This window comes from Macrotis lagotis, chromosome 1, assembly GCF_037893015.1.
Source record: "Macrotis lagotis isolate mMagLag1 chromosome 1, bilby.v1.9.chrom.fasta, whole genome shotgun sequence".
NCBI lineage: Eukaryota > Metazoa > Chordata > Mammalia > Peramelemorphia > Peramelidae > Macrotis > Macrotis lagotis.
In genome coordinates, this window is record NC_133658.1 from 902,522,436 (window position 1) to 902,544,548 (window position 22,113).

General features: G+C 41.4%; 1 long non-coding RNA gene across 1 annotated transcript; it reads right to left on the reverse strand.

Moving 5' to 3' along the window:
* Positions 1-19,270: 19,270 nt before the first annotated feature.
* Positions 19,271-21,647, reverse strand: LOC141509508 (uncharacterized). Its single transcript, XR_012474659.1, has 3 exons — positions 21,534-21,647; positions 20,263-20,351; positions 19,271-19,459 (listed from the first exon to the last, which is right to left on the reverse strand). It is a non-coding gene; the product is annotated as an uncharacterized LOC141509508 (long non-coding RNA).
* Between the last annotated feature and the right edge of the window lie 466 nt (positions 21,648-22,113).

Below are 22,113 nucleotides of genomic sequence, written 5' to 3' on the forward strand. Positions count from 1 at the left end.
GGGTTTGTTAAGTCACAAGAATGGTGATCAGAGCCAGAGCCAAGTATGACTTTCCAGGTACCCACACCCTTTCCAGGAACAATGATAGGGTTGATTTGTCTATGGTTTAGGAACCCTAATGAGACACCCCATCTGGTGAGAAGACAACTGATGATTGAGGAGCATATCAAGGCTGGGGCAGGCCTAGACATGATGAACCACTGAGATAAACTTTCATGGGGTGTCTCATTCTCTTTACCTCTCTGTCTCTGTCTCCTTTGTACTTTGTCATTACCTCTCTTGTTTTAGACTCTTTCTGTCCCTTCTTCTCTTTGTCTCTGTCTATCTGGCTATCCTCCAGAGGCTTCATGTTCACTCTGCACTGTTTTTTTTCCTGAAGTGTTATCAGTAATTTATTTCCATAGAGCTATAGAAGAATCTGACTCAGTTTTTGGGTTCTATGCACTGTTCTAATCCCTCCAAAACCCACGTCTGTGTAGTCTTTCTCCCAGACAAGGGATCCCTGAACTGAGGGCCTTTTCCACTTCCTTAGAATCAGCTTAAGTGAGGGAACTGCTAGGGGAAGAGGATCTCCTCCTAACCTTAGGGGCCCCTTGTTCTGGGATTACAAGGACATGTATTTTTAAAAGGATCTTAGACTTTCAGAGTTTAATGTTACCCTTGGGGAAATCCTGGAATTTCATCACTACTTTCTTCTTATGCAAGCTGGTAAATGAAGGTTACCAGATTAAAATAAGTCCTGGAAGAGACCTAGAACATATAAGAGAGAATGTCAGAATCAAGTGGGAAATTAGAACATAAAATAGTAGAGAACAAACTTTCAGAATTAGAAAGATCTCTAGGGGGAAAAAAACAAAAAAACTACACGCAAAATGCAAGAAGACCTTATAAGACAGACTGTAGGGTCTTAGACAACAGACTATCTGAACAGGAGAGTTTAGATCAGAAAAAGTCAGAGATAGGGGAGCTCATAGAACAAGGATGTCAGAGCCCCTCTGCCCTTTAAGTCCCTCTCCATTGTCTCTGGACTCCCCTTCCAGGCTTCTTTTACTTTGACCCAATTTCAGCATTGGATGTTGCCAAAGACCTGGAATCCAAGGAGTTCCTTAAATTTGACTTGTTGTCTCTTGCAAGCCTGCATTAACTGGATCCCTCCCCGAGGACTGGATTATACTTCCTCCTCATCTTCACCTTTCAAAATTGCTTTCAAGACTTGGACCCCCTTTCTCGAGAACTCCACCTGATCTTTCCAGAAAAGAAGGGTGTCTCTCTCTCTCTCTCTCTCTCTCTCTCTCTCTCTCTCTCTCTCTCTCTCTCTCTCTCTCTCTCTGACTGCCTTTTTTAAAAATGTTATGTTATTTCCTATATTTCAATCACTTGTCATTTTTCAGTGACTTCCTCTCTACCCCAAATAAGAACCTCCTTTGTATCAAATAACTTTTGTCAATTATTGTTGCTCAGCAGTGTTCTACTCTCCATGACCCCATTTCGAGTTTTCTTGGCAGAGATACTAGAGTGGTTTGCCATTCCTTTCCTCAGCTCACTGTACAGGTAAAGAATTGAAGCAAATAGGGTGAAGTGACTTGCTCTGAGTCACACAGCTAGTGTCTGAGGCCGAATTCAGATCTCCCAGACTCCAATCCAGCTCTCTATCCACTGAGCCATCTGGCTGCCCAAGTAGAGTAACACAGCAAAGAACATGAACATACCACCATGTCTGAAAATGTATGGTTCATTCCCTATCCATAGTCTACCATCTCTCTCTTGAGAGTCCAACAAGCCAACCTCCCCACTCTGAAGTCTTGAATTAACCATTGCATTGATCAGAATTCTGAAATCTTTCATAGTTTTCAGTGTTTTTCTTCTTCCACCTTTAATATTTTCCACTCACCAGGAATTTATTTTAGTGTTCAGTATATACATGATTTTCCTAGTTTTACTTACATTGCTCTGGGACAATTGTCTTCCCATATTTCTCCAAGCTCTTCCAATTTAATCTCATGATCAAGCCATATTCTCTGCAGGAAGGGCTGAAGATTTTTAGCCCACTCCCTCATTAATTGTTCACAATCAGGGTAGACTTCTGCTGTTAGGGTTCCCCCTTTTCTTTCTTTCTTTTTTTTTTACAAGGCACCGGGGTTAAGTGACTTGCTCAAGGTCAAACAGCTAAGTAATTAAGTGTCTAAGGCTGTATTTGAACTCAGGTATTCCTGACTCCAGGATCAGTACTCTATCCACTGTGCCACCTAGCCGTCCCCCACATTATTTTTTTTAAGAATGGTTGGATTAGTTTACAGATCCACCAAGAATACATTAATGTACCTCTTTTTCCACGTACCCTTCAGCATTTGTCATTTTGTTTTCTATCATTTTAGCTAATCTGATGGATATGTGTGGTACCTGAGTCATTTTAATTTATATCTAATTATTAGTGGTTTAGAACATTTTTCATGATTATTACTAGCTTTGATTTCTTTCTCTAAAAACTTCCTATTCATATCCTTTGACCATTTATCAATTGGGGCATGCCTCTTATTTTCAATATATTGACTTGGTTCCCTATATATTTGAAAAATGAAAATCTTATCAGAGAAACTTCCTACACACCCCACCCCCAATTTCCTACTTTCTTCTAATTTTGACTGTATTTTTGATTTTGTTTGTGCAAAAAATTTATCCTTTATATCAGAGGTTTCAAACTGCACAAAATTCCTGAGGGCAGACCGAACCACATTAAAATAATTCATTTGGGAAATATTTAACAAAATAAACAAAAATACAATATAACATAAATAATATTACTCTGTAGTTTTTTAAGTGAATATGCAGTCTGCTAATTTTACCAGGCTACCACTCTTTATAGACAAGACATGGAAGGAACCAATGATATAGGCAAATATTAATCTACATGTGTAAATATCTCTAAATATCATACTTTGCTTTTGTCAGAGATCAGATGGTCCTGGCAGATGACCTGATGGTCTTTCTATTCTTGGACCTGAATTGGTTGATGGTTTTGGATGATCTTCTTCTTCTTTCTTTTTTTTTATTCTTCAACATCATCAACACTATAGTAACACACATATATATCTATATATCTATATAAAGTTTATTTATTTTCACATTGCTGCAATGGTCTTGTAAAAGTAAACATAACCCCCCCCACAAAGATAGAGAAACTTCAAGAAAAATAAAGTGAGAGAAAGAAGGAAAAAAAAACCTCTCAATCTGTGTTCAGATACCATCAGCTATGTCTCTGGGATGGATCACATTCTTTATCTTAAGTCCATCAGAGAAGTTGCTTTGATATTTTTTTCTTATAGTTGCTATTACTAGCTGTATTTCCCTTCATCTATTCTTCCTCAACCCCATTTATTCTATTCTCTTTCTCCTTTCACCTTGTCCCTCCTCAAAAGTGTGTGGAATCTGACTATCCTTTCCCATGATCTACCTTCTCTTCTATCACATATACCCCTACTCCCCATTCCCCCTGTCACCCCTTCTCCCATCATTTTCCTGCCCTTTTCCTTCTAGGGTAAGATTGATATCTATACCCAACTGAGTGTGTATGTTAGTTCCTCTCTGAGTCACTTCTGTGGAGAATGAAGGCTCACTCATTCCCCCCCTCACCTTCCTCCTTTCCATTCCATTGCAAAAGCTTTTTCTTGCCTCTTTTACATGAGGTATCTTAGCCCTTTCTACCTCTCCTTTCCCTTTCTCCAAGTACGTTACTTTCTCACCCATTAACTTCATCCTTATAATAATATATTATGCCTTCATATTCGTCTCCCTCCTACGCTTTGTCTATAAAGGCTCCTTCTAACTGCTCTAAATAAATGAGGAGGTTCATATAAGTTATCAGTATGATCTTCCCATGCAGGAATACAAACAGTTCAACATCATTAAATCTCTCCAAATTTCATCCATCCTCTTTATGCTTCACTTGAGTCCTGACTTGAAGATCAAACTTTCTATTCAGTTCTGATCATTTCAATAGGGAAGTTTGAAAATTTCCTATTTCATTGAATGTCTATCTTTTTCCCTGAAAGAGTAAGTTCAGTTTTGCTGGATAGTTGATTCTTGGTTATAATCCAAGGTCTTTTGCCTTCTGGAATATCAATTCCAAACCTTACGAGTCCTCAATGTAGATGCTCCCAAATCCTGTGTAATCCTGACTGTAGCTCCATGATATTTGAATTTTTTCTTTTTGGTTGCTTGCAATATTTTCTCCTTGACTTGGGAGTTCTGAGATTTGGCTATAATATTCTTGGAAGTTTTTATTTTGGGATCTCTTTCAGATTTCTATTTTACTTCAATATCTATTTTACCTTCTGCTTCTAGGATATCAGGGCAATTTTCCTGGAGAATTTATTGAAAAATGAAGTCTAGGCTCTTTTCCTGGTCATGACTTTCAGTTAGCCCAATATTTATTTTTTTGGCAAGGCAGTGGGGTTAAATGGCTTGCCCAAGGTCACACAACTAGGTAATCATTATGTGTCTGAGGCCAGATTTGAACTCAGGTCCTTCTGACTCCACGGCTGGTGCTTTATCCACTGTGCCACCTAGCTGTCTGTGCTCAATAATTTTTAAATTATCTCTCCTGGATCTGTTTTCCAAGTCAGTTGTTTTTCCAATGAGATGTTTCACATTTTCTTTTAGTTTTTCTTTTCTTTTTTTTTGGTGTTTTATTGTCTTGATTTCTCACAAAGTCATCAGCTTCCTTTAGCTCCATTGTTATATTTGAAGGAATTATTTTCTTCAGAGAGATTTTTTTATCTCCTTTTCCATCTGGCCAATTTTTTAAGGCATTCCTCTCCTCATTGACCTTTTGGACTGCTTTCCTCATTTGACGTAAACTAGTTTTTAAGATGTTTTCTTCAGTATTTTTGTATTTTCTTCACTAAGTTGCTGACTTAGTTTGCATGATTTTCCCGCCTCATTCTCATTTTGCTTCTCAATTATTCCTCTGCCTCCCTTACTTGATTTTCAAAATCTTTTTTTGAGCTCTTCCATAGCCTGAGATCAATTCACATTTTTCTTGGAGGTTTTGAATATAGAAACTTTGACTTTGTCATCTTCTGGTTGTATATTGTGATCCTCCATGGGACCAAAGAAATTATCGATGGTCAGATTCTTTTTCTTCTGTTGTTTGCTCATTTTCCCAGCCTATGACTTGATTTTAACTCTTTGATAAGGTGGGGTTCTGATTCTAGGGTGGAGGATGCACCATCCCAAGCTTCTGAGAGTTTTTGGGACAGCCCCAGGGACCTCAGTTTCTTTAAGATCTTATGAGAGGCTCCGACTGCTCTCCTGCCTGTGCTGTGGTCTGTGGATGACCACAAGCACACCCCTCTACCCTGGAGCTGTGAGGAGAGTCCCTACTCAGCTATGGAAATTGGGGGCCCCAGACTGTGGCTTGAGTATGGGCAGTTCTGCTCCTGGGATAGTGGAAAGACCTCTGCAATCTCCCCCTACCCCTTTATCATCTGTGGGCTGAGGGCTCTAGAAGTAGCTGCTGGGTGGCTCCGCAGGTTCCCAGTGCTAGCTCTGCATTGAGGCCTGCACTGAACTGGACTCTGTTTTTACTCTGGTGATGCAGAGTTTTCCCACTGATCTTCCAAGTTGTCCCTGGCAATCCCTGGGTTGAGAGGTCTGGAAACCACCCCTGGGCTGTTCCTGGATGGTTGGAACCCAATGACTCAGGCATGACCTGAACTGTGTTGACCCTTTCCAACCCCATTGGAACAGACCCTTTCTGCAGATCTTGCAAGTTGTCTTGGGCTGGAAAATTACTCAGTCTTTCTGTGGGTTCTACGACTCTAGAATTTGGTTAGAATCATCATTTTAAGGCTTTTGGAGTGGTCTGGGGGAGAACCTGTGGGAATTCCTTTATTCTGCCATCTTGGCTCTGCCTCTCACAGGCCTATATTCTTAAATGTGACATTGTTGGTAGATTAGCCAGACTCTTAGCATTTCTAGGCTGCCCAAATTGTTTCTGTCTCCTGTGGTTAAAGATAATCAGCTAAAATTCTAGATAGAAAAGCAATTGCTTTTGACTTTAGACCGTCTATCCATATGAATTGGGATTTTCCTGAGGCAAATCTGAGACAAAATTGTTGAATACCAGTACAAGGTATTTCATTCTTTGAAGTTCTGTAAATCTAAATTTATACAATAGTGAATATTCTTTTATGCAAACTCTTCTGGGCAGTGTCCATCATTCCTTCCCTCCTGCTCAGTAGAGATTCCAGTGAACTCTAGCTGACTGAGTATGGTAAATTGTCTTTACAAGCCCCTTGATTCTCTTAAGGCTATTTGGTAAATAGGCAAGTTTCTCAGCAATTTGGTATGGACTAGCTTTCCATCCCAAAGTGCAGACACGTGGGTCCCTTGGTCATTAAGGTTTTTCAGTAGAACTCTGCTGCCTTGATAGATACCTACAATTGGTTACACCTTGTTTTGGCAATAAGCTTTGGTATTCTGTCTTGTCATTTCATTCTTTTAGAGGTCTTGTGAACTGAAGTCATCACCATTTAGTAGTTGTGAGAAATGTAGGGTGTTGGTCTTCACAGGGTGTGGAGGGGGGCCCCTTTGAAAGCCATTACAAAGGGGAAATGGCCCCAGTCAATCACAAAACTGGGAGAGTTCTCCTAATCCCATTCCAAAAATGACAAACTAGATTAGAATAACCTAGTCTCGACCTTCTCCTTTGCACATGCCCAAAGAGATCTATCTGTTCATTAGTATAATGAAAACATAGGAACTAAGGTATCAATTAGATTTGTGACTCCAGCCTATGATGGCATGAATGGGACAGGAACAAAGTCTTTCAAAGTGCATAAAAGACATTGTATATTGGGATTTCCCCACCCCCTCTCTCTCACCATGAGAGAGGTGTGTCATTTTGTTAAGATATCTTAATAAAAACCATTTAAATCACTCTGGACTAAGTACTCTTGAGCCATTTATAACAGTAGTCTTCTTTCAGTCTCTTTCTCAGTTGAGACATGTTACCATTAATGAGTATTTTCTTCCTCTCCAACCTCTGGGATGACAAAACAGAAGTTAACAGGAAGGAATGATTCTTGACAAATATTAGCAAGAATAGAATAAGCTTGTGATAGGATTCCTGACAAAATGCTATGCTCTCTGACTTGCCATCTTGACTCTGCTTCAATTTTTATTCTGGTTTTATTGTTCTCAACATCAATTAAAACACTCAGGGTGGGGTTCTCCTTAGGATAGGGAAAAATATAGCTCTCAGCTTTTGACACCTGGCAATGCCAGTGTTTGAATAGCTTGTTCCAAAAGTCCCTGCTTTGGTCAAAGTGGATCCTGGAAGAGAAATCCTACACTAGCAAATACTTGGGAATTTTCTTGTTCTTGGTTGATTATGTCTGTACATGCCTGGCAAAATGATCAAACTTCATAAACATATGGTTTCTATTCTTACTTACTCTTTTTAGACATAAGGAGCCAAAACAGACAAATTCTAAGAGTTCTCTAATATTTATATTCTCTAAGTAGGAAGTGTGAATTGGTAACACTATTGGATGTTTCAAACACAAACCTCCCACTTCTTGGTGATAACTGTGATCATATGGCGCTAGTACAATCTCTTTCTCATTAGTTCCAGGTTTTTCTTGACTCAGATAGTCAAAACCCCTATCTAGTCCATTTGTGGCCATATAATGCTATATCCTGAGTGACCATACAATGTAGTTTGCTTTTTTTGGCAAGACATTGGGGTTAAGTGACTTGCTCAAGGTCACACAGCTAGGTTATTAGTAAGTGTCTGAGGCTGAATTTGAACTCAGGACCTCACTGCTCTACCTAGTTGCCCCGTGACCACACAATGTATGGAATATGTGGATTTGTTGCTTCTTGGCATCAGTTATTTCCATTGTAAAGTATTCAATGGCTCTTACCTACAGATGCTGGAGATGTATGCTATTGTTCTGGACGAAAATCTCTCAGCTTTTACTTCTTCAAGTGCTGCTCTAAAATTAACTCAGATGGATTTGATGGACGAATTTGTGGGACCAATTCAAGGAGAGAGGACAGAGGCAGCATGGTGTCAGGAGACCAAGCAAGGACAAGTACTGGGGAGCAGAGAAGAGAGGATGCTGGTAGGACGTGGCCTTGAGGTGTATCATTACTCAAAATGGTCTCTGCCACAAGTTACACACAGGGGTGGATGGAAGCACTGGTCAATGTTTAACATTGTCCACTTGAAAAGATGGACACACTTATTAAATTTTGAGGTTAAGTGACAAGCCTAGGTAGGGTCATACAACTAGCAAATGTCTGGGATCACATTTGAACTCATATCTTTCTGATTTCAGGTTGAACTCTTATCTATTTTGCAACCTTCATAAGCTGGGAAAACAAAGTTGCCAACCTTCTTTTTTGCATCACTTTAAGTCTCAGTGATCAACAAATCAAAAGCCTGAATTCTTAGTGTTTGCCAAAATTTAACAATCATCTTCTCTCAAATAAATGACTCCAGTGTACCCTGGGGAGAGAGGACAAGAGATGTATAGAAGAAGTGGCAGATCAGGAATTGCTAATGGAAGCAGCAATGACAAATACCAGGGTGTGTAATGAGTAGCAACATCACCAGGGATGTGGAAGCAGAGCCATACTGTTAGTGTAAGGGTTAGGTGAAAGTTGGCATCTTTGTTTTCCCAGCTTATGAAGGTTGCAAAATAGATAAGAGTTCAACCTGAAATCAGGAAGATATGAGTTCAAATGTAATCCTAGACATTTGCTAGTTATGTGACCCTTAGCCTCCCTCAATTTCCTTATCTGTAAAATGAGGATAATAATAGCAAAATAGAGTATAGGGATCAAATGAGATAATTTTTATAAATGCTTTTTCTCTTCCCCATGAACTGTGTACTTTTTTCTCCAATTTTGGAATTTGTCTTTTTTTTTGGTAAGTCTGTTTTCCTATGATAAAGGACTTAGCCCTTATATTATTGAGTTATGTGTCCTTGCATAAATTTATTTGAGAAAAGGCAATGTGGGAATGGGGAGACTGTTCAGAAGGAGGTCTTCATGTAACTAGTGTCTGCTGAGAAGAGGCCAAGATCACACTTGTAGATTTGGAGCACCCTTCCCACCTTCCCCTTTTGGAGATAATGGTTAGGAAAGTATATTTATTTTGAACCCATCTCCCCTTAGACAAGCAATATTGTTGGGAAGGGGCAGAGAGAAGAGATGGATATAATTCTAGTTCAATACTTTTCTATCAAAGACTAGAAAAAAGAGTGACTAGCTTTGTGGCCCCATCTCAAGCTCCCTGTAAGGTGGCAATCATTTTCTCCCCTGGTGGGGAGTGGGCAAGAATCCAGAGATGGCTATCTATGCTTCTTGGAGTTATGTTTAAAGAACTCATGTGGGCTTAACTATGATGTTTCATGGGCAGCCATCTAAATCATGGCCTAGGTGTTCTCTGGTCAAAATGACAGCAATCTCTAGCCCTCAGGATCCTCAGGGAAAGAGGTACCTTCTAACACCTTCTTCTCCCAGCTCACAGACTTTTCTTCTGTTTGTTTTATTTAACTGGATTTTCTCCCACTGAATTAAAAAAAGGGGAAACAAAATCCAGGTCTATGAATACATAACCCAGGCTGGCCTTTGGCTAACATGGAATCCATTTTGATTTGAGTCACATAGATAGATATCACTCTTTTGATTGACCTATAAAGTTGGTGAGCTTGAACAGAGTGCTGTCTTCCACCATTTTTTCAGTTGATATCTATTGAAAGCTTGCTTACTTCCCTTATCCTAGCAATGAATGGGTTGGAGAATGTTTGCTTTTTGTTTAGATGCTGGAGGTAAACCCCATGAGATCAGGGTTCGAGTCTTTACAAAAGGTCAGCCTGGGTTACACATGTATGAATTTCTAGTTGTCATCTTAGCTTAAACTTAGTAGAACATCTCTTGTGTCAATGAGGGATGTGTTCCTCTTTCTTACTCTCCTACTTTGCTCTCATAAGCTTGGATGGAAATGACAATAAAAGAAACCAGTTGGGATACAGCTAGGTGGCACCATAGTGGATAGAATACTGGTCTCGGAGTCAGGAGGACTGAGTTCAAATTTAGCCACAACCATTAGCTGTGTGATCCTGGGAACGTCACTTAACCCTGATTACCTAAAAAAAACCCCAAACCAACCAAACAAGACCCCGTGGTTTAACTACCAGCTCCAAATAATAAAAGCCTACATTTATTGGAGGAGGCTTGGGGGGTGTGTGTGTGTGTGTGTGTCTGTGTGTGTTGGAGGTTGGAGGTAAGGGGGGCAAAACATGATGCAGTTCTCTTGACATTCATTACCGACTGCTATCTATAAATGAAGGATGTGAAGATCCTCCAGAGAAAGAAAGAACATTGAAATCCAGCAGTTCTGGACTTCTGAGCTGCCTTGCTCAAATGTGCTTCCTACCTATGGACCTCACTTCCATTGCTTTTTAGTTTGTTCCCATTCTTTCTCTGCTTTTGAAATTGGGATATATATATATGAGATTTGGTACCCAATAGTGGGAAAAATGCTTATAAATTTTATTCTGCTATACCATAAGTACTTTTGCTAGAAAACACACTTATGAGGGTTGATGCGCTAGTGGTTAGGAGGACTGATGACCATAGGATTATTTCTATAATGTTAAAAGTAATTCCCTTGGGAGCCCAAAATCAATGTCAGTGTTAAGTTGGATGGGTGAGCCCCATGTCTGAAAGGTGGTTGGAAATGTCTGAAGACAGGTAAGCCCTGAATTTGAGAATGATCAGATGCTCATTAGATCAATGATTAGAGATCACTGAATTGCAGGGACCCAATGAAATCACCAAGTAAAGTAGTGTGGAGGAAGAAGAGAGTGGTCCCAGGACAAAAGTCTATGGGACACTCAGTGATAGGTAATGGAGATCCCAGAAAGATTGGGGGATCTCAAATATCCAGAGAGAAGGACTCGAGGAGAAGAGGATGATCCACAGAGTCAAAGGCTCCAGAGAGATCTAGAAGGATGAGTATTGAGAAAGGGCTAATGGATTAGACAATTAAGAGATCATTGGTAACATAAGTCTTCTTGACTAATGAGAGCTGAAGCCAAATTGTAGGGTGTCAGGAAAAAAGAGAGGAGAGAAAGATACACCTTTCCTCCAGGTTATTTTCTGAAAGGTTTTTTTTTTTTTTTTAAAAGAAAGAAACTTTCTTCTCCAATTTGAAAAGATTAAAAAAAGAAGAAGAAAAGAGACTACCAAGGTTCTTAAGTCACAGATAAATTGAACAGCTGGAAAGTGTTCAATTTATCTGTTGAGGTTGCTTTCTGCTCTATGGAGAGGAAAAGCTTCATTAAAAGCTTCATTTCTATATCAATGATTCACTAAGTCAGAGTCTACTGAGTACAATTGCCTTTACCAGTTTCCCAGCTCTTCCATCTAAACAATATGACATCCTCTACTGATTTTTAGAACTCTAAACAGAAAACAGTAGTAATAACTACTAATAATAGCACAATAGCTAGCAAGTTCAGAAAGCGCTTTATAATTAATTCATTGGATCCTCACAGTCACCCTGAGATTTGGGTACTTTCATTATTCCCATGGTATGGGTGAGGAAATCGAGGCAGACAGAGGTTAAGGTGTTGGACTGTTGTTGAATCATTTTGGACTGAGGCTGCATTTGAACTCTGAACTGACTCTGGTCGGTTTGCTCCTTGGTTACTCCATGGGCAGGAGCAAATGTCTGTATGACATCGCCTTAGACAGAAAACCTCTTTTAATGATGGCCAAGGCTCTGATAATGATTTCGGCAAGGAGTAAACTTAATGTTCATTTGTATCTGATGCTTTGTGACCCTATTTGGAATTTTCTTAGCAAAGATACTATGGTGACTTGTGTTTTTCTTTTCCCTTCAGCTCATTTTACAGATGAGTAAATTGAGGCAAACAAAATAAAATGACTTTCCCACAACTAGGAAATATATGAGATTTGAACTCATGGAGATATGTCTTCCTGACTCCAGGCCTGACACTCTATCCACTGTGCCACCTAGCTGCCCCTCAAGGAACTCTTGGTGTCATTGGTCTTCTTTGATAGAGATAGAGGATAGACGAAACATTCATTATATATTAACTACTCCCCGTTCTAAACACTAGGAAAACATTGCAAGCAAGACAGTCCCTACTCTTAAGCTTACATTCAATTAGGGGAAGACAATGTGTAAATGTAAAGGACAGCTAAAATGAAGAGATAAGGGGAAGGTGGCAAGATGACTAGAGCAGTAAAGGAAGAAAAAAACCAAGTCCAGAGGCTGAGTGGTGACTCAAGTAAATAATGGCTGGGGGTCTTCATGATAACAGTCAAAGCAGATGTGCTCCACATGGGAGAATAATGCATGGTTTTTTTTTTTTTGTTTGTTTTTGTCTTGTTTTTGCAAGGCAATGGGGCTAAGTGGCTTACCCAAGGCCACACAGCTAGGTAATTAGTAAGTGTCTGAGTCAGATTTGAACCCAGGTACTCCTGACTCCAGGGCTGGTGCTCTAATATAATGCATGTTTTAAAATTTTCTCTTCCTGCTGAGGTTTTCATATTTATTATTGCTGTTTGTCCTTCATTTTTGGAGAGGACAAATGACATCATGGTGATGTCTTGACTTGAGCATTAATTGGGTTTGAGGTAAAGTTGCCCAAAGCCAACAACTTCACTCCCTCTTCCAGAGTCATAGAAGTCCCCTGATAGGACAAAAGGCAGGATGACTCCTGTTGGCTCATCATGCAGTAGATGACTTTGGCATCTTAGATGTCTGACCAGGTTCTAACATCTCCTTTCCTTGCCTTCCCCTCTGTGATGCCATTTTGGTTCTCTTTGATATCGAAGGACGAGAACCAAGCTCTCCATAGAACTTGCTTCAGCTGTTCACGTCGGAACAAATTATTTCTCATTTACCCAACTTGTTCTTTGTGAAAAGCAGCAGATTCCCCCCCCCCCCCCCCAATTCATGGATGGATTTGAGGCCTATTGGTTTACTCTCAATCTGCTAAAAGGGTTTATCAGGGTGTGGCCCCTACACAGGCTATAAGCTTCTTGGAGTCCCAGGTGAGGCTTGAGTGAAGGTAGATGATTAGGCTGGAAAAGGGTTTGACACCAGAAGAGCTAGCCCTCTCGAGCATACCCGACACCCCTTCTACTTTTTTTAGCACTCCAAAACCAAAACAAGATTCTACAAGTCAGGATTAAGGAATGGTCTTGGATTTATGGAATAGAGGAGAGGATAATAACAATTTAAAATGTAGGCCATCCTGGAAGTATTTCCCTAATCCAGTCAAGAAGTCTAAAAGGAGAGGGCTCTCAAAAAGATTATAGGATTATATTGGATCATGGATTCAGAGATGAAAGGGACTTCTGAAGGCTTAATTTTTTTTTTTTTAATTTTATAGTTGAGGAAACTAAGGTACTGAGAAAAAAACTAAGATATTGAGAAAAATGCTTTCTTAATATTTCTAAGAGGAAGGAATTCTTGGTGTGAATCACATCTTGCCTAGCTTCTCAGCATGACTTGCTGCCTCCAGCAAATATGTTCAAGATAAATATTTGATCATTTAGGAGGGAGTCACTAGCAGCTGGGAGGAGAGAGACAGGGAACAGGAGTTGATGAGCTTTGGACTAAATTAGGAATCCTAATTCAGGGGCCACTAGGTTGCACCATAGTACACAGAGGACTGAGTTCAAATCCCACCTCAGACACTTCCAAGTTGTGTGACCCTGGGCGAGTTAGCCTGTTTACCTCAAGTTTCCTCAATTGTAAAATGGAGATAAAAAAACAGCATCTCCCAGGGTTGTTGGAGGATCAAATGAGACAATCTATATAAAATACTGTGTTAACTTTAGTTTGACACAACAGTGTTAATTATTATTATTACTCTGAAGAGATAATATAATATTCAACATAGTTGTATGGTTTTATTATGGGAGGATGCTGGCAGCTTTGCAACTTCAGAGGGTTGGGTCACTCTGGTCCTCTTGTCCCCACATGATATAGTCCTTTTATATATGTCCTGGCTACCTGTGTTCCATTTCTGCATGTATGTACATGTGTAATCCATATGTAGGTGCATACATGTATGCATTCTGCATGTTTACATTTCTCTTGCAAGTGTGATGATGCATGTGAGAGAGTGCCCAGTGTGGGCTTTGGAGACTTTTTCTTGCCTCTTTATTTACATTCTGTTTGATTAAGTATCTTTCCTTCTGAGCAAAAATGCCTTCTGGTTAAATTAAAAACATTGGTGAAGGCTAATGAATTATGGTTCTGAGGAAGTACTAACCCAAGGTGTGTCTTGAATTTAAGCCACTTGTTTCTGGGGTTCTCACATGACAGGATGTCCTAGGGGCTATACATCCTGGGAAAGTAAGCTGGCTTGTTGGGTGACAGTCTGGATCCTAAAAAGATTCCCACAGGCTCACGGTGGTTCTTTCTAACTCTTGGTGATCCCATTTGGGGTTTTCTTGGCAAAGATACTGGAATGACTTGCCATTGCCTTTTCCAGAATAAATGCAGTCTCCTTTGCATTCAGATTCAGAAATCAGATGCTTCCCACATAGTGAAGGTCTTCTAGCTTAAAATGGATGATCGGGATTTTGTCCAAGAAATTCAGGTCTTCAGAGACCTGTCTGCTCAATTTATAGAGCCTGTGTTCTTCTTCTTCTTTTTTTTTTTGCAAGGCAATGGGGTTAAGTGGTTTGCTCAAGGTCACACAGCTAGGTCATTATTAAATGTCTGAGGTCGGATTTGAACTCAGGTCCTCCTGACTTCAGGGCCGGTGCTCTATCCACTGCACCAACTAGCCACCTCTAGAGCATGATATTAGAGGGAAGACACTGATTTCAAACACTTTTTACAGAAGGTTGAACTTTGACTGAGACTTGAAGGAAACCAGGGAAGGCACAGGTGAGGAGAGAGAGATTTCCAAACTTGGGGCAACAGGTGAAAATGCCTCCAGTTGAGAAGTTCTTTAGAATTGTCTTTGATTATTGAACTGCTTAGTAGAGCAAGCCTATCATAGCTGATTTTCAGGTACTACTGCCCCCCTTCCATAAATTATTATTATTTGTAACTGAGGTTCCAACCAAGCCTGGGGCATTTTGTTTGCCTCTGTCAATGCGGGAGGAGATGAGACTTTTGAATAGTAGAGAGAATGATGAATGTGACAGGCCAGTTTCTTTAGGATGTTTCCAGATACTCTTTGTCAGAGACATTCATATAAGGGAAACCGGGTCCTCAGCATATCTCTCATTTCTAGCTTAACATTGAAATGGTTCTTATTGGGATGGACTGGGCTCTGGCTCTTGGTCTGAGCTGAGATTTCATTTTTCTCCCAGTTAAAGAACACTTTTGTATATTTTCTGGTATATACTACTCTGAAGAATTTCTTTGATTCCAAATTGCTATTATTTTGGATAAATCGGTTTATTTTCTAGTTGTGATGGTCTATTATTTAGCCAGCATGATTAGAAAGGGGCTAAATTAGTGGTAGGACTGCCTTCTCCCTTAAGTGGGATTGGGGAATCAACTTTCCTTCTGAACTCAATCTCATACTCCAGTTTAGAATGAGGATATTTGGGGGGGGTAGATAAAAATAAATGAAATAAAATTTGAGGGGTTCGGTTAAATTTCTGAGCCGAAACTTCTCTTGGAGATAGATAAGGGAAGAAGTAAGCACCTATCCGTTGCTCTTCTCCTGCTCCCCTGAAGGTAAAAATCACAGTTTCCTTTGGAAGGGGAGGATCACAGATGTTAGATAGCATTGGGTAGCATGGAGTTGTTCTGTATGTGGAAACAACCCATGTGGACATATGTACCTTGTACAATGATGCTTGGTATACTTCATTTACCTGTTCAATAGAACAGGAACTCTTTGGAGACAGAGTCTTTCATATTTACCTTTGAGTTCCCAGCACTTAGCACTTTTAGCCTCTTACACACAAAATGCTGAATCAATATTTGTTGATTGATTAACTGGCACTAAGCCAGTACTTAGACTCTCAATGCCCTAGGAGATTCTCTAAGACTATAAGCTATGGATGATTCACTGATATGAATCAGAGGAGGAGGTTCCAGTTTAGCAAAGCCACACACCAATGAAATTACAGGCATGGGCTCCTTTCATTGCCTTTCCCAAACCCATATCTGGGCCCCCAAATATTGAAGTTATCATCTTTTGTTGCCCACCCTTCTTGCAATTGCACCTGAGGGCAACCTCGGTTCATCCAGATTTCCCTGGTGAAAGGTAACAGGATCATGTCCAAGAAACTTCTCTCTGGAGCCTAGTGACTCTATGATGGGTTTACTTTGGGCCTGTGTCCTGAGACAGCTGAGAAGTGGGCTCTTGAAATATTTGGTTCTGAGAAGCCAAATGAGCACACCATTCAGGAAGTTTTGCTTGTACCATTGAACAAGATGTGAATGCCAGCTCAGAAAGAGAAGCAAGTTGCATCTCACTTCCCATTATCCCATTTCAGGATCCACTTCAAGGCTGAAAGGAGTGTCTGATTATATGGATTGCTTCACCTAAGATATCCTCATGGGGAAATTTCTAAGACAGAATGATAAGGAAGGCCCTGGAGGGAAACCTTTCCCAATCCTCTGATTTTAAAGCTTGAACTCTGAGATTATCTCTAATTTATCCTACATATAATCTTGCTTGCATAAAATCATCTTCCTTAATGTTCCTTCATTTTAGAAGATCATGACCTTAGGGAGGTTCTGCCATAACAAGCACATGAATTAGATTGGAGTAGGGGGAGGGGCTGGGCAAAGTAACCAATCTCACTTTCTCCTCCAGAGCCTGCTGGGTCCAGTGGTCAGATATGAATCAGGACAACTGAAGATGACCCTGGAGGTGAGGCAATCAGGGTTAAGTGACTTGCCCAAGGTCACACAGCTAGTGTCCTCCTGACTCCAAGCCAGTGCTCTATCCACTGCACCACCTGGATTTTGAACTCCTTGAGGAGAGATACAATCTTTCACTTTTCAATGACTGCATGATGTTTGTCTTCATTTTTTAAAAATTTGTGGCAAGGGAGTTAAGTGATTTGCCCAAGGTCACACAGCTAGGCAATTATTCAGTGTCTGAGGTCGGATTTGAACTCAGGTCCTCCTGACTCCAGGGCTGGTGCTCTATCCACCATGCCACTTAGCTGCCCCTTGTTCTTCGTTCTTGAAGAAGACCATGACATCAAGGAGGCAATGCCATGACAAGAAAGTGGATTGGATTTGAGTGAGGAGGGGCTGTGCTAAGTCACTGGTCTCACTTTCTGCTCTGGAGCTATCTGGGTCCAGTGGCCAGATATGAATCGGGATGACTGGAGCGACCCTTGATACAATGCGATCAGGGTTAAGGTCACACACCTAGTCAGTGTCAAGTGTCTGAGACTGTATTCGATTCGGGTCCTTTTGACTCCAGGACTAATACTCTAATCTGTTGTGCCTAGTTACCCCCTCAGTGACTGAAGTTTCACAGAATATCTTAAAGTTGGGGTAACCTTACCTGAAGGATCAATATATATGAGTTGTAGGTCATGGTTCCACTTACTTCTACAATAGAGATAAATACAAATTATTACACTGGGTTCATAAAAATGAACTTTACAAATACAAGATGGTGTTTTGCTGTACACGACAATGGTTTTTTTTACTTTTGAAAAATAAAAATAGATAAAAAACAAATACAAGTTGGTAGAGGCAGTGTGTAAAAGATCTGAAGTTTTTAGTGGACTGGAAGTATAAATGATACTATTATACAGAAAGAAAAAAACTAATGCAATGGAGTGGCATAGATTGAAAGATTAAGGAGGTCAGTCTGTCAGTTGTTCATTCCTTTTCCAAGAGGACAATGCCATTAAGGGGTGATGTCTTGACTTGCTTGCGAAATGGTTTTAAGTGAGACAGAATCGTACAAAGGCATAGTTGCCCAAAGTTCTCACTTCACTCTCTCTTCCAGAGTCAATGAAGTCCAGTGGCAAGACAAAAATCAAGATGATTGGTGATGGACTGGGAGGCAGACCCTGGTGTTTTTGTTGTCTGACTAAACTCATAAGTGCTCCACAGCACTTGCTTCCATTGCCTTCTTGGATGTTGGAACAAATTGTTCTCATCCGCCCATTCTGCTTAAGGAATTCACGTGCTTTGGAGTAGACATTCCCCTCACTTATCAGTGAGAGTTTGAGGCCAATTGGTTACCCTCAACCTGGTTTAACCTGTCTGACAAGATGGTTTAATCGGGATATGCTTCTTGGAACCACAGATGAGTGACAGGTGGATCCCAAAGATAGTTGAACAGCTCTGAAAAGGAATACTCCAGCTCTTACACCTCTCCATCTGCCTTGAACACATCCCATACCCTAGTTAGTCAGTTATTAAAGCTTACACCAGTCACCGTGCTAAGTGAAGGGGAGACCAAGAAAGGCAAAATACCTCTACAAAGAGATCACCATGTTCATTTGGGGCACCAGAGTTTAGGGAAGACCTTGAGTCAGTTGGAGTCAGTGAATGGATGAGTGGAAGGCAAACGGAGTGGTGGAAGGAGATGGGTTGATTAACCTAGAGAAGAGAGGACTGGGAAGTAACGGAGGTTAGGAAGATGCCCTTAAAATATTTGAAAAGTTCTTTGTAGAATGTGTTGTTGTGGGGATTTAAAAAAATAGTTAATTGATGGCTGGGACCAGACCTTCCCTGAGGTTCCTTCCAATGGTGATGCTCTGTGATCCTTAGGTTCCTATTTTGGCCTGGCAGGGGAGGCAACATTGCTCTCCTAGGTAGCTGAATCCCAGGAGCCTGAAAAATTAGTTGTGGGTGACCCCAGAATGTGAATGGGTTGTAGGAATCTATTTGGAGATTTCTTGGAGAGGATACTGGAGTGGTTTGCCATTTCCTTCTGTAGTTCATTTTACAGATGAGAAAACTGAGACTTACCCAGGGACTGCTGGTGGTTTGCTCATTTTACAGATGAGGACATTGAGGTAAATAGGATGAAGTGACCTGCCCAGGGTTACATAGCTAGTAAATATCAATGGCAAAATTTGAACTCAGGGCTTCCTGACTCTAAGTCTAATATTAGCCACTGCACTATCCTGCTACCTGTTATTAGAACAGTCAAGCTTGTGATTATTTGGGGTGGGGGATTGGGATGGGAGTGAGGGTTGGGGAATCTTCCCCCTTCAGGGAAGAAGACAACCAGAACTTTGGAGAAGTCTCACCTTTCATGAAGCAGCTTCTCCATAGTGTCCTATGGTGGACACTTCAGGTCCATTCGACAGCCAGATGTATCATTATTGTGCCTTCAGTGTGTCTTATCTCTGAGGTATAGCTGAACTGGGGCTGGTAGACTTGGGATCAAGATTTACCACTGATGTCGACTGTCTGTGTGAGCTATCTCCCCAGAAAGGCAGCAAGCACCTAGGAGAGCCAGACGAGGAGTCAGAAAGTCCTGACTTCAAATCCTACCTCACACACTAATTATCTGTTCAACCTTTGGAAAGTTCATTTAACGTTCCTGGGCCTCAGTTTCCCCATCTGTGAAATTCCAGGGATGAACCAGATGGTCTCTGAGTTCTGTCCATCTTTCAATCTATGATTTAGATTAATTAATCTTAATTAATCATCTTTCAGTAGCTTCCAGAGCAAGTGGAACTCTCCTTGGGCAGGGGTGTGGATGTCTCCACATGACCTCATTGTTGTGTTTGGGAAGTTCTCATCACAGAAAGAATGGATAGCTCAGGGTGTGGCCTAGGGTGCTCTAGAGCTGCTTGTCCTCAAGTGCCATCTTTCCAGCTTCAGGGAGAACCTGTCCTGTCCCACGTCTGTCCCATTGGGTGGTGGGGCAGGCTTGTTGGCCTGGTAAATTGAGGCGATGCCAGCCTGTTTAATTGGGTCCTTGCAGAGCAATTAGCAAAGTCTCCCATGCTCGTCTTGTGGACAGGAGAAAAGATGTGGGTTGGAACATGCTACATGTAGTTGGCCCTCAGCCTAGTGGAATGCTCTAACCCAAAGGGCATCCTTGGTTTGATGGCAGCCTCTGAAGACCTTTAGCAGAGTGCCCCCTAGTGGTTGGATCTTACTACCGTCTTTTGTGTTTTTCCACTGATTTGGATAAAGACATAGAAAGCTTGCCTGTCCAATCACAGCTGGCAGTGGACTCCAACCAAACAATGGCAGGGCAAAGATTAAAAATTCAACCACTCAGGGGAAGGCTTCCTTACCTTTTACTGTGTCCTAGACTGTAGAAGCCATCCCAGGAAGCCAACGACCTCTACTCCGGGAATACCCAGGATCAAAAAGGAAGCCAATTCTATTGAAACACAGTTATCAAATACAGTTATATTCAAACAACCAGGTTGAGGCCTAGAACATTGACTTCCTCAAATTTAATAGGTAGACATAGAGAGAGAGAGAGACAGAGACACAGAGAGAGACAGACAGAGAGACAGACAGAGACAGACACAAAGAGATAGAGACAGAGAGACAGAGACAGACAGACAGAGAGAAAGAGAGACAGAGACAGAGACAGGGAGACACAGACAGACAGACAGAGACAAAGACAGAGAGAAAGACAGACTTAGAGAGACAGAGACACAGAAAGACAGAGAAAGAGAGAGAGAGAGAGAGAGAGACAGAAACAGAAACGGAGAGAGAGATTCAGAGACACAGAGAGAGACAGAAACAGAGCAACAGAGACAGACAGATGGACAGAGAGAGAAAGAGAGACAAGAGACAGGGAGACACAGAGACAGAAGAGACAGAAACAGAGAGAGACACAGAGAGACAGAGACAGAGAAAGAGACAGAGACAGAGAGAGACAGAAACAGAGTCAGAGACACAGAGACAGACAGAGATACAGAAACAGACAGAGCCAGAGAGACACAGAAATAGAGAGAGAGAGACAGACAGTAACAGAGAGACAGAGACAGAGATAGATAGATAGAGAGAGAGAGAGAGAGAGAGGGAGAGAGAGAGAGAGAGAAAGAGAGAGAAGGGGTTTCTTGAAGTCAGAAGACTCAGTTCCCTGGGGGGAGGCTTGATCCCTGCATTGAACCCTGGGGCCCGAGGGATGGCAGAGGCCAAAGGCACTGGTGAACTAATAAGTTTCGGAGTCTCTGGCCCAGAAAGAGTTGGAGTGGAGCGTGCCAAAGGACAGAGCCAGCTGAAGCTTGCCCATCCTGCAAGTGAGTTATGTGGTGGATGCAGGTTGTGGGATCTTTGCTTTAGAACTATAAGGAATCTTGGAGAGTATTGAACCCAACTCTTTCACTTTACAGATGAGGAAACTGAGACCCAGGAGAATTAAGTGACTTGCTCAGGGTCACCCAGGCAGAATTTGAACCTAGATCCTGAGTTCTATCTGCTTCATTATCTAGTGTCCCTGAGGAAATAGGTAGATTTTCTTAGCAAAGCCAAGCTAAGAAAAGTCAAGAGCTCTCTCTGTGGGTGGGGCCTCAAAGATGGGACAGGTACCTGGGAAAGTCGGGCTTACCCTGGAGGGGCTAAGGTGTTCTGACTTGGGGCTGAAGGTTGAGTCCTTTGGGTTTGGCATTTCCCCAGACACATCCCATAAAAGCTGCCCCTTGGCTGCCTCGTCTATATTAGACTCCGCCGGCTGGCACTTAAGGAAGGAAACAAAAATTATTATGCGCCTATTACCTTCCAGACACCATGCTAATCCCATTACAGATATTATCTCATTGGATCCTCATCAGAACCCAGGTTCTCCACTGCATCCCCAACTGCTGTTTGCTGCTCTCAAGGTACCTGCCTCTACTAGCACTTTCTTTCTCCTTTTGATCTGTGGTGATCAAAGTGTGGAACATCTGGATCTTGTTCTGGGTATGCACAGGGCAAGGTCAGCCCTTCTGAGTGAAGTTGCTTTCTGAGGAGAAATGCTTGGACTTTTGACAGCTCAGAACCACTTTTGGGGTCCCCCTGGACTCTTGCGAAGTGGCCCAATTGGGTAGAAAGATTGCTAAGTCTAGAGTGACCTGGGCTTAAATCTTTACTTTCCCCTATGGTAGTGGCTGGGGCAGGTCACTGCACTTTTCTGAGCCTTGGTTTTCTCC